We start from the raw sequence: 12,500 nt of genomic DNA on the forward strand, positions 1-12,500 counted from the left end.
ATACATCATTCAGAATTGATTGTGCTTTGCCAAATGTGCAAGATGCCCATGCTGTAGGCACTAATGCTCCTCCACACCGTCATAGATGTTGAGTTGAACTGAGCACTAAAACAAGTTGGATAGGTTGGATACTTGGATAGGCCCTCTCCTCTTTAGCCCAATAAGTCTATGAGTTCCAAAAAGAATGGCACATTTTGATTGGTCTAACCACAGGACCTTTTTCCATGTTACCTTTGTCCATTTTAAACAAGCTCAGGCCCAGATAAAACGGAGGTATTTTCTGCATCATGTCTCAATACAATTTTGGCTGTTTTGGCTGTGACAATTTCCTGAGCCCATACAATGACAGGTCTGGAAACAGGTCTGGTGTTGATGCAGTGCTATCTGAGATCCAAAAGACCACGGCTATCCAATTTGATTTTCAGCTCTTTCCCTTGTTTGCAAAGATTTCTCTGGATTCTCTGAATGTTTTAATAATATTATGTCCTGTAGATGATGAACTCCCCAAATACTTCACAATTTGATCTTAAGTTACAAATTCTGAATCTCCCTTGGAATATATTCTACCTTGTCTTTTATTACTTGTATTACTTTTTATTAGGGCTGTCAAAATAACTGATTAATTTCGATTAATTAATTTGAGAAAAAATAACTGATTAAAAAAATTAGTGCAGATTAATCGATTCCGTATGACCTTTGACCCCGAGCCGTTCTAGTCAGTAAAAATTAGACTGTAAAATAAAGGAGAGAGAAGAAAACGTGCTGCCTGGATCATTGATTGGAACATTTACTTTTAAAAAATGGCCTGATGGTGTTGATAAAAATAAAGTGTTTGAAAATAAAGTCCTCTGCAATGTCTGCAGCAAGGAATTTGCATATCACCGGAGTTCATCAACTCTATAGTCGCACATCAATGCAAAGAAATAAGTGTTGACATTGAGGGGAGTGTTAATTTATTTTCATTGTGTCCCCTAGGTTATATCTGTGCCCTGAAATGCCTTGTATGTGAAAAAAAAACTTCTTCCCGAAGCACTGTTGAATTTATTTCCTCAGCATATTAGGTCATATCATAGATTATTATGGCCATTATTTGAACAGTGAAAATAATAATAAAAGAGTTTTTGAACTTTAATGTCACTAATGCTGATTATTCAATTATTCATTTAAATATTTAAAATACTTTCACAGCAAAAATTATATATGTGATTAATTTAGATTAATTAATCACAGAGTATGTAATTAATTAGATTAATTTTTTTAATCGATTGACAGCCCTACTTTTTTTTACTACTTTTGCCTTTGTTTTTTTGCCTATTAATTATTCTTTATTTTTTAGTGATTTTACATTGTGTGTTTTATGTTTTCTTTTTATTATGATCTTTATCCTTTATCCTTTATCCTATTATGATCTTTTACCTATTCTTTGACTATATTGCCCTTCTATGCTTTTATTTGTTATTACTATTTTGTTTATGTAAAGCACATTGATTGTAGCCTGGCGGGCCATACTATATCATTGAAATGTATAGTCTGGAATCGAGCCATTCACCTCGCTTAATCCAAGGGGCGGGCAGAGAATTGTCTTTCAAACTGCCTAGGCATGCAATAGGCCAGCGCTACGACCATATCCGTATTCGGTCGGCAAAACGGCAAATACATCCTTCTTTGAAAGGAATGACTTAAGTGCATTGTGTTGCTCAACTCAAAGAAAAGTCCAACTCCTCCAAAGTTGACGCCAACGCCGATTCAAACAACCGCTCTTCGTTCGCCATAGCCACCTTCCTTGTTGTTCACCGTCGCAGGACTGTCGTCATCCTGTTAAGCCCGCCTTAAGACTCTCTAACAAAATAGAGCGCTGTGATTGGATGAGGTCCACGCCGTCAGCCAATAGAAATCCCTATGGTTTGATACTAGACGTACAGGCTGAGCAAATTAATTTGCCGCCGCTAGGGTGCGTCTAGATTTCTAGGCTACATTGATTGACCTATGTGTATGAAATGCGCTATATAAATAAACTTGACTTGACTTGACTTAAAGGAGAATTCCGGTGTGATATTGACCTAAAGTGTATTGAAACATGATACCGAGTGTGAACGTATGTCTCATAGCCCATCTCGGCTTGTCCCCTGCACTCCAAAATCTGGCGCTAGTTAGCCGATGCTACCAACAGCTTTTTCAATTGTGGTGCTTCGGCATCGGGCTAGCCATGCAAATAAATCACTGTTTTACACCCATTTACGAGGCTCAATGTATCTCCACACTTCATTGGTAGACTTCCGAGAGCCCTGACATTTAAAACGAGACATTGAGAACTTTGAAAAAGCACTGGTAGTTTACTTACAAGACGATTTATACAGACAGTATCTTCACGAAGATTAGCGTTTGCAGCCATCTTGAATTTAGTCACGATAAGTCGAGTAACAAGTAAGAATGAACAGGTATGATAAGGGATCAGATTCCAAAATTAATTCAGTGGAAATGCATGGATTCTAGTTTCTTCCAGTAGCAGCAACTGGAATCCATGCATTTCCACTGAATTATTTTTGGAATCTGATCCCTTATCATACCTGTTCATTCTTACTCGTTGCTCGACTGTCATACTGTGACTGTGTGAATAATAATAATAATAAGAAGAAGAAGAAGAACAGTACAGTGCATTTTCATGCACTGTAATAATAAGAAGAAGCCAGGAGATTTCAAGATAGTGGATTCCATCCACTATAATAATTTGCAAATCTGTTAAACTCAAATTTAGGTAATAAAATGCTGGAAAAGTAAAAAAAAAAAAACAAAGGAGGAATATTTCAGTAGGGTGACTGGCAACACGATTGGGTATGAAAAAGAGCATCCCAGAGAGTCAGGGTCTCTTAGAAGTAAAGATGTGTAAAACCTGTGTGCACAAATGATGAAACAATGTCGTTTTAATGATTCTTAAGCATACAAACTGCCTCTATTAAGACTACACATCCTGTTCAACCGCTTCCTCTGCCAAAAACTGTTTCAAAATAAAAGTCCTCACTACAATATTTCACTGTTAAACAATTTAACCCTTTAAACTACTGACATTTTTAACTGTTCAGCCATTGTAACTGTTACTTGTCATCAACTATGACTCCTACCCACTGTAGCTAGTTAGCATGGTTAGCATAGTTAGCATGTTAGCATTGCTAACATTGTTAGCATTTTTAGCAAAACTGCTAAAAATGATTAGCTAAGTAATATGGTTAGCATAGTTAGCATGTTAGCATAGTTAGCATAACTACTAAAAAATATTAGCTAAGTTAGCTAAGTCACATGGTTAGCATAGTTAACATTGTTAGCATAGCTAGCATAGTTAGCATTTTTGACAAAACTGCTAGAAAACATTAGCTAAGTTAGCTAAGTAACATGGTTAGTATAGTTAGCATGTTAGCATAGTTAACATTATTAGCATAACTGTTAAAAATGATTAGCTAAATTAGCTAAGTCACATGGTTAGCATAGTTAGCATGGTTATCATTGTTAGCATTTTTTAGCAAAACTGCTAGAAAACATTAGCTAAGTTAGCTAAGTAGCATGTTTAGCATAGTTAATATTGTTAGCATTGTTAAAATTGTTAGCATAACTACTAGCAAACATTGGAGTGATTCCAACTTTCAGTTATCGTCAAATATCTACCTATACACAGCCATTAACGTATTTGAATAGCAACATTCATTAAACTTTCAGTCTGTCAACAACTTTTAAACTATTTACGTTCAACTTTTAAACGGTCTACTTTTCAACTATCATTAAACTATCTATTAAACTAGCCGTCTATCAACAACTTTTAAACTATCTACATTCAACTTTTAAACAGTCTACTTGTAAACTATCTATTAAACTAGCTGTCTATCAACAACTTTTAAACTATACGTTTAACTTTTAAACGGTCTACTTTTAAACTATCAACTTTTATTAAGCTATACAACCACCATATCTATCCCAACATCACCGTAGTAACCATCTCTGTATTATCTATTTTAACTATACATGATATTTTACATCACAACTTTTGCATTTTCACGCACTGGTAATTCCTTGGAATTGCATTTCTAGTTATTATTATAACCTTTTCTTTTTACCTTTTCAAGAATGAATGCGACTCTAACCGCTTAACGTACAGACATGTTGAAATAACCGTTGTGTAGGTCTGGAGTTGGACAAGAGAGGTATTTATTCAGATTTTCTTAAAAGTTTATACTTTTTGAGAAATAGGGAATTAAAAATGTCAAAAATCTCATTTTCCCCCCATAGACTTGTATGGCTGTGATGTCATAATGGCCTAAAGCCAGCTGCGCTCGTTAAGCTCCCAGAGAAGTTCCCGGGCTAATCAGAACACTGGCACAGGTGTCACCTGTGAATCCAACTCTCAGCTTCTAATGCATACAATCTGGTTCTCCCTAAAACTACACATCCTGTTTAAGTGTTTCCCGTCTGTCAAAATAAAAGTCACAGCCATATCTCATTCTTTGCGTATTATATCTCCAGAACGACTTGACGCATATGCTTCAAATTTGGTACAAGTGTTTGTATGGACTCAAAGATGAAGTGAGTTGATGTTGGAGGTTAAAGGTCAAAGGTCAAGTCCATGAATACTCTGAGCGCGATATCTCAAAAATGCCTTGGCATACATGCCTGAAATTTGGTATGAGTGTTTGTATGGACTCAAAGATGAAGTGAATTGATGTTGATTGATGTTAAAAAACACCTTGAGTGTTATATCTCAAGAACTATCACAGGGTTTTTTGGTACGAGGGTTTGTATGAACTCAAAGATTAAGTGATTCAGTTATTTTTTTTTTTTTAGGAATCTCCATACCAACATTAACCCAGCAGCTTTCCATCCACTATTGTAATTCCTCTGGCATTACATTTCTAATTACATTCTGTTTTTATTCACATTTTACACAACGTCCCAACTTTTTCTGTTGTGGGGTTGTACACAATAACACACACTATGCACACACTCATTTACATACACAATCGTAGGGGATGGAGTAGGAGATGGAGACACATTGACAAGCGTGATTCATTTTCGTGGAGAGAATGTGCAGCGGTCATATTTTGTACCACTCTGCCAAATAACATAAAAATATAATATACATAATATAAACATAATAATATAAACATAATATAAATATCAGTAATTGTTCTTGTGGATTAATCATATTTTGATTTCCATGGCAAGAAGTAGCAACTATATTCCCATGTCTTGTAGCAATAATTAAACATAGAAACATATTAATAAGATTATGGATACTGTTTTACATTATTCGCAACTATGCCTGCTCTATGAATAGCAAGGCAACCAGCCCAGCAGAGCAAACTGGGCACCTCTGCCGCTAACAGGAAAACACTCAAATAGTTCCAGTCCAAAGTTAGAAGTCATATTGGTCTACCTTCAAGGAATACAGTGCCACCTAGTGGCCAGAAGACACTGAAACCTCTCTGCATCCTGCAAGTGCAATTACTGTAATAAATAAATAAAGTACAATAAATCAATACAATTGGTTGTGTCAGTAGACCTACCTATTGTCTCAATCTATGTCCTTCATTAGAGCTTATCATATCCACCTGGGGTTTGTTCTTATCATATCCACCTGGGGTTTGTTCTTAAGCCTCACTTGCTCTCCAAAGCAACAGTGAGGTCAGAGGCTGTGAGGTCTCACTGGTGGCCTCTGGGTGGCCACTCTTCATTGGACACTTAAAAAAACAGTTTGTCTTGGCAAGACATTCCGGCATGCCACATAGCTTGGCAGACTCATACTACTCATTAACAAAGTGAAAACTTTCGACTGTCAAGAGTCACATGCATAGTCACCCTTTTGAGTGTGAGCAATTGTTCAAAGCCTATGGCATCATAAGCCTATACAACGTATGAGATGAGACCTGCCCTTTAGGTGGCATCATAGGCCTATACAGCGTATGAGATGAGGTCTGCCCTTTAGGTGGCATCATAGGCCTATACAGCGTATGAGATGAGACCTGTATACCAAGGCCGTAGTCATGATGTCAACATTGGGGGGGACCAAATCTGTGGTGGGGTCTGAGGGACCCCCAAACAGAATTTCAATACATTTCCTGCCATGCAAAAAATATTATTAAAAATCACAAACAAGTCGTTAGTTAAGTCAGTCAATTAGGGAAGGGAATTCCAAACTCTTGACAGACATGGACGGATTATGAGCCCCTGGGCATAGATGCCAATGGCCCCCCAGTGAAGATAGGGGGGTCCGGGGGCATGCTCCCCCGGAAGATTTAAAAAAAAAAAAAATGACCCATTAAATGATGACTTCTGGTGAGTTTTGTGGAAAGAGAAGGGAAGGGTGGAGAAGAAGCAACTTCACACAGAGGCTTGGGCTTGAGCCCTCTGAGCTCTTGATATACACCTGTGGTATGACTCCATTTGTCTCCAAAATGTATATTTTAAAAAGAGCTACAAATTACAAAGAGTATCTTTGTTAACCTCTATATTACACAGAATGCAATGGCTCTGACTAATTACTTACACCTGAGGATTTTGTTCTTAACTAAGACATATCAGACTCATAGGTTTGGACCTATAGCCTAATAATATTTTGTATTTGCTTGTATTATGCTGGCGACTAATCACACAATTTTAACAGTTTCAAAGGCACATGATTCAGGAATACCAGTAGGTTACTAAGACAGGCCCCTTTTCTGTCTGACTCACCTCACGTTACCCCATGCATTATAGCCTGGTTTCTGACAGAAATTACGTTTTGTGCCAACATGTAGAAATACTACTACAGCCTTTATTTGGAGAATGAAGGTGCGAATTCCTCTCTTTGGTTATTGTCCGCGATTCACATTAACTGTAGGCTATTACCGCCAGTGTATTGTAAACGTCTTATTCCCAAATTGGGTGGCGTCGCCACATTTGAGTCCTACGTTTTGCCTGATTGAGTGCGCATCTAAATGTAACATGCAAGAGGCAACAACCATTTCTAAGAGGCCTATAAACATGTTAATTCATTTCTGGCCATACTAGCATGAATGCATTATTTATGTTGTAAGAGACACGTGAAAGAAATGAATGACACAGGAGGCACGCACAAATTCATAATTTAAACTGGACACTAAGTTTCACTTACGCTATCATTGCGAGAAAATAAACTACAATATAGAAAATGCTTTAAAGTTCCCTTTGAGTGTGATCGGCTCCAAAAATTAACGAGGTTTCCTTAGCCTTTGCTACACCTTTCCAACAAGTTTTGTGACAAATGTTGCGCTACAAGTTTATTTTATTTAATTTCTCGCCAATTTAGACTACTTGTAGCAACTACAATGTAGCCAAACCAAGTAGCCTATTGAGGTGGCTGAGACGTCTGTGGTCATTTGTCAGAGTAGGCCTAGGCGCTTTACCGATTCTCACATGAACTGAACAAAAACGTCGCTGCTGTAGTACCAGTAGGCGGCGCCATTTACCACAGTAGTCTGGAAGACTGGGAAAGGGGGAGGAGGGGACGTCGAGGATGCGAAATATCCAATACAGACTCTTTGGGGTGGGTCGTGCTGGTGGGCAGTCTTTCAGGCCTTTGGTCTGAGTTGGGGGGCGGTAGAGAAGTTGGGTGTTGCCTCGTGTAGCTACGTCGTCGGCTGGCATTGCAGACCTCCTCATCCACAAAGAGCTCCGCGTCTCGGAAATCCGTGTCTGTCTGTCTCGCGCGCTCAACTTGGCCTCCACGCCGTCCTCGCCACTCTACCTTCACTTTGAAAAAGGAACCCAACAACAGCAAACATGGGAGTTGATGGCTGCTCCAAATGCATCAAATATATTCTGTTCTTCTTCAATTTCATCTTCTGGGTGAGTTCGTCATTCATGCATCAGTGGTGTAGTCTACTTAGCTGTAGTGGGTATACTGTGATCGACTCCAAATGTTAATACATATCCTTGTCTATTTTAAGTGGGTATACTGAGAGCTGGGTGATGCTTTTTAAGTGGGTAGCCTACTGTGTAGTCCTGCGTATATAACGTAGGCTAGCCTAGACTACACCACTTACAGATGCTAGATCGGCCATTACGCGGCGCCCCTTTGGATTTGTTTATGATAAGAGAGCAGCCCAGACCACTAACATCTGTGAATATTGTATATGTAAGTGATGTTTCCCAGGGATTGAACGCACATTTATCGTCGGTGTCTGATACTTAACGGTTATGGGAATGGCATTGTTCGCAGCAAGAAATAGAACGGAGTCACTCGCATTGTGTGCGAGGCACAGAGAAGGGTAGCAGATGGTGGATTCAGATTTGCTAGAGAAGTGGGTTAAATAGTTGAGTTGTTTTTGTTTGGTCCATTGATTAATACGTGTTGAAACCAGTAGACTATAGCCCTACACTTACAGGAAGGCGCATGTTGCTTGTCACATGTTTTTAGAAGCAGGGCTTTGCAATGGGTTGTTAATAATCAACCACAAACATTCTGTTGGCTGTCATAAATAACTAACGATTTATTACACGCTGACCTGGAATCTCTCTCTATCTCTACCCTGAATTCCCCCCGCCGTTTGATGTAAGTGTATGTTAGAGATTAAAATACATTGATTTGCATAGTAGAGAACAGGCTACTTTGCGTGTAACGGAAAACTAAGGAATCATTCTTCAACCCCCCCCCCTCCCCCGTCGGAGTCACTGGAAACGGGGGAATTGCTTAAGAAAGCCAGTAAACTCACGGAATGAACAGACAACATCAGTGTACAATTACCGTATATTATGGAAGTATTCTTGTCATCCATGATGTGAATGAAAATGAATGAAACAACAAAATCTGAGTCTTTCACCGTTATTATTCGTCTAAATATTGTGTAATTAATGACATACAAAAGTGTTACACAACTGTATTAACGGAGCCAATCTGACATGCTGTGCTGCGTTGTTGTGTTAGGTACTCCCAAAGGGAGTGGTACAACATTTATTCACGAACTTTGAGAAATGACTGAAATTTGGATAGGCGTACCCTAAAAAGAGCGGAAAATATGAGGCACCACCCATCTTCCTCAGCATACAAACACTTACCATGCAGTTTGCTGGTTGATGTGATGTGAGTTTGTCGCCTGATGCTAATCGGTGGTCAGACCAAACACTATTTTTATTCACGAGGTGTTAGATTGTGTACCTTAAGACGAATATGCATAAGTGTGCGCCATACTAGGTAGCCTAGTATAAATGACAGAGCAAGCGCAGGACATGTCTGTCCCAGAGTCTACACTGCCGTTCTACAGCGCGTGGACGTCAAGTAAAAGGACGTAGAACTGGCCGAGCCACTTTTATAGGTCATCTGGCCAACATTGGTCAATGTAGTATTAGTCATGGCTGGGCTGGTCAGTTGGTTGTGTAGGTGCAGCTGTTATAGCTGGTTCTGTGTAGGATTGACGGGAAATGAAACCCAGACCGCTAGTTTGGTTTATGGAGGGGTGGGGGATGGGGGGTTACGGGGTTCTCACCAGGAGGTCGGTAATGGTAGGAACAGTACACATGTTCAACAGGTGGACAGGAACTGAAAAACAGCAGAAAGAGAGAGAGAGGAAACTCATTGTGGGTTGTCTGGAGACAGGGAGATCACACTAATTGTTGAGTGACTGTAGGTCGACTGTATTAAAAAAACACACTCTGAAATGTGTGTGTGTGTGTGTGTGTGTGTGTGAAATATGTTTTTAAAGAGCCCCTCACCCTGAACCTGCGTGTGAGGACAGAGGTTGCTAATGGGGTGTTGGCCTGACCCACATTCTGGCCCATGAATCAGAGATGACCCCAAAGGGTGTGTGTGTGTGTGTGTGTGTGTAGGTTGAGATGGGTGCTACCGGGAACCAATGCCCTTCAGTTGAGGGGTCCCAGTTGAGATATGCCAGGCATGTTACAACCCCCTGCCAAGGGGGCCTGGAACCGATATAGCTCTCTTTACATACCACTGCCCTAGACAAGATGTGTGTGCGGGAAGGGGCCATCACACACACACACACACACACACACACACACACACACACACACACACACCAAAAGTTGTCTCCATATATTCATTTTTTGGTAGGATTTAATATAAAGATGAAAAGCAAAAAAGGAATTATCATTCGACTCTGATTCAGTGCTGCTGGATTTCTGATGAACAGCGAGCGACAGAAAACAGCAAGCCTTCGGCTGGAAGGTTGGAAGCTAATCAAATTCAGTGAAGCGAGTTGCCATGGTAACACTTTAAAGAAAACCCTCAGCACTAACGGGTCCTGTGCTGGCCACGGTGCTCATGGAAACGCCAAACAAACATACCAACACACTCAACAGTGTGTGTGTTTCAGTGATTTTGCTCCTGTTGCAGAGATGGTGGTTTGGTAGCGAGATGGAAAGAGAGAGAGAGAGAGAGAGAGAGAGAGGGAGAGAGAGAGGGACGGAAAGAGAGATTGAGATAAATAGATGCATAATGACATACTATATACACCTACTGTATGCCTTTATGTGTCTAGATATGTCTAATGTAGACACAGAAGGAGAGAGAGGGAGAGAGATTGCCCTTGTGATGGCAGTTTCTGGTTGCTATGACGATGTTTCAAGGCACCTAAAGGAACGTTGAGGTGGCACAGGCGGTGGGGTGGGGTGGGGAGTCAGCCAGAGCTGAGCCGGATCTGAGCCAGAAGTGTAGCCCAGTCACTGTACATTAGCGTGTGTGTGTGTGTGTGTGTTTGAGAGAGAGAGAGTAAGTGAGGGAGTGTGTGTGTTTGTAGTGGCTTACCTACGCTAGAAGTTCTGAACCAACTAAAGCACTAGGAAGTAGACATGAGACAGCAATGCTGTCAGCTACAGTACTCTAAGGAAGCAAATTCTATGTGTCTAAAGCTACGTTTCTACGGTGACGATGAAAAGAGAAGAGAGTAGTATTTTGTTTACCAAATAATTTATTAGTTCACAAAATAGCTAACTTAAATAGGAACTTCCTGTTTCAGACTATTTGTCAAACTTATAGTCCAGTAGGAATCGATTGAAGCCTTTATTGATTAGACCTTGATTAGACCAGTACGATAAAGTACATGCAGCATTCTTAAGTAGGCCATTAAGAACACCCCCCCCCCCCACACACACACACACACACACACACACGCAGGTTCTATTGATTGAGTCCTAATTGAATGCTAATGTGATATATGAATAAATTAGAACTTGAACACTCATACACACACATACACACACACACACACACACACACACACACACACAAACACACACACACACACACACACACACACACACACACACACACACACACACACACACTGTTATGGCCCAGTGGGGAGGTTAGTGTTTGTATGTTTATGTGCTTGTTACTATTTGGTTTAGGCCTAGCCGTCTTCATACTTTTAGACTACGTTTCTACGGTGACGATGAAAAGAGAAGACGCAGAAGTGGCGTCTCGTCTTCATTTTTTTATTCGCGTTTAGACGAGCATTCTCAGGGGGAAATCTTTGTTTATATGAAGACGCAAGAGAATGTGCTATTCGATTGGATATGCATTCCAGACCGCTGGGTGGTGGTGTGATCATAGGGTGTGATAGAGTCTTCAGATTTTTGCGTCTTCAAGCCCTGATGGCGGGGTCGCCGTGTAAACGAAAGGCACTTATGATAAAATATGTTGTCGTCTTCCTTCGCAATCGTTCTCGTATAAACGGCCCCTTAGTGTGATTGTCTATTTGAACTTTTTTTTTGATTTATCAATAAACTGGTCATCTCAATCATTTACTTCCTTGTTTGTGTTTACTGTTTAACTGTTAACTGTTTTTATTTAAGTTAACTAGTTACGCAGCCATATGCCCCTAGGCATTTTAACATCCAGGCGTAACACACACACACACACACACACACACATATATGCAACACATAGACACAAACTTAGACTGAACCTGATTTGTGGTTGGAGCTTTGAAATGCAGCTAATTGCAAAGAGAAGACTATCAGACGCATCAGATCACTTAAAGCTGCATGTTCTGTTTTGCCGTGCGGTTATCCCTCCTCGTCAGATGCACATCAGTGTAAACATCATGTCCCAGCCCGCTGCCCAGTGATGTGAGTGAAGGGTGTGCATGAGATCACAAATGGGACAACTCAATAGACACCGGGGCTAGATGTAAATCAAGTAGGGGCAAGGACAAGCTCTTCTGGAGATGGCAAAAACAGATCACTTTAAAGTTCATCAGCAGAGCTTGGTCAGCCGCCCGAGTCAATTTAGTCTCATGTAGAGTGCTCAAGTACGCCAGATGTGTGTGTTTTCACAGACGTTTGTGTGTGTGTGTGTGTGTCTGTGTCTGTGTGTGTGTGTGTGTGTGTGTGTGTGTCATATTCTGTGTCCCCAACCAATAAGCCTTGAGTGGTCACCACAGTGTGGTTGCTTCCTTCACAGGATATGGCCATCCACGGAATGTTATTACGAAGGCTTCCTCTGAGGACCATGGACAGTGTTGCGATGAAGAAAATTGCAA

The sequence above is a fragment of the Alosa sapidissima genome, chromosome 20 (assembly GCF_018492685.1).
Source record: "Alosa sapidissima isolate fAloSap1 chromosome 20, fAloSap1.pri, whole genome shotgun sequence".
NCBI lineage: Eukaryota > Metazoa > Chordata > Actinopteri > Clupeiformes > Clupeidae > Alosa > Alosa sapidissima.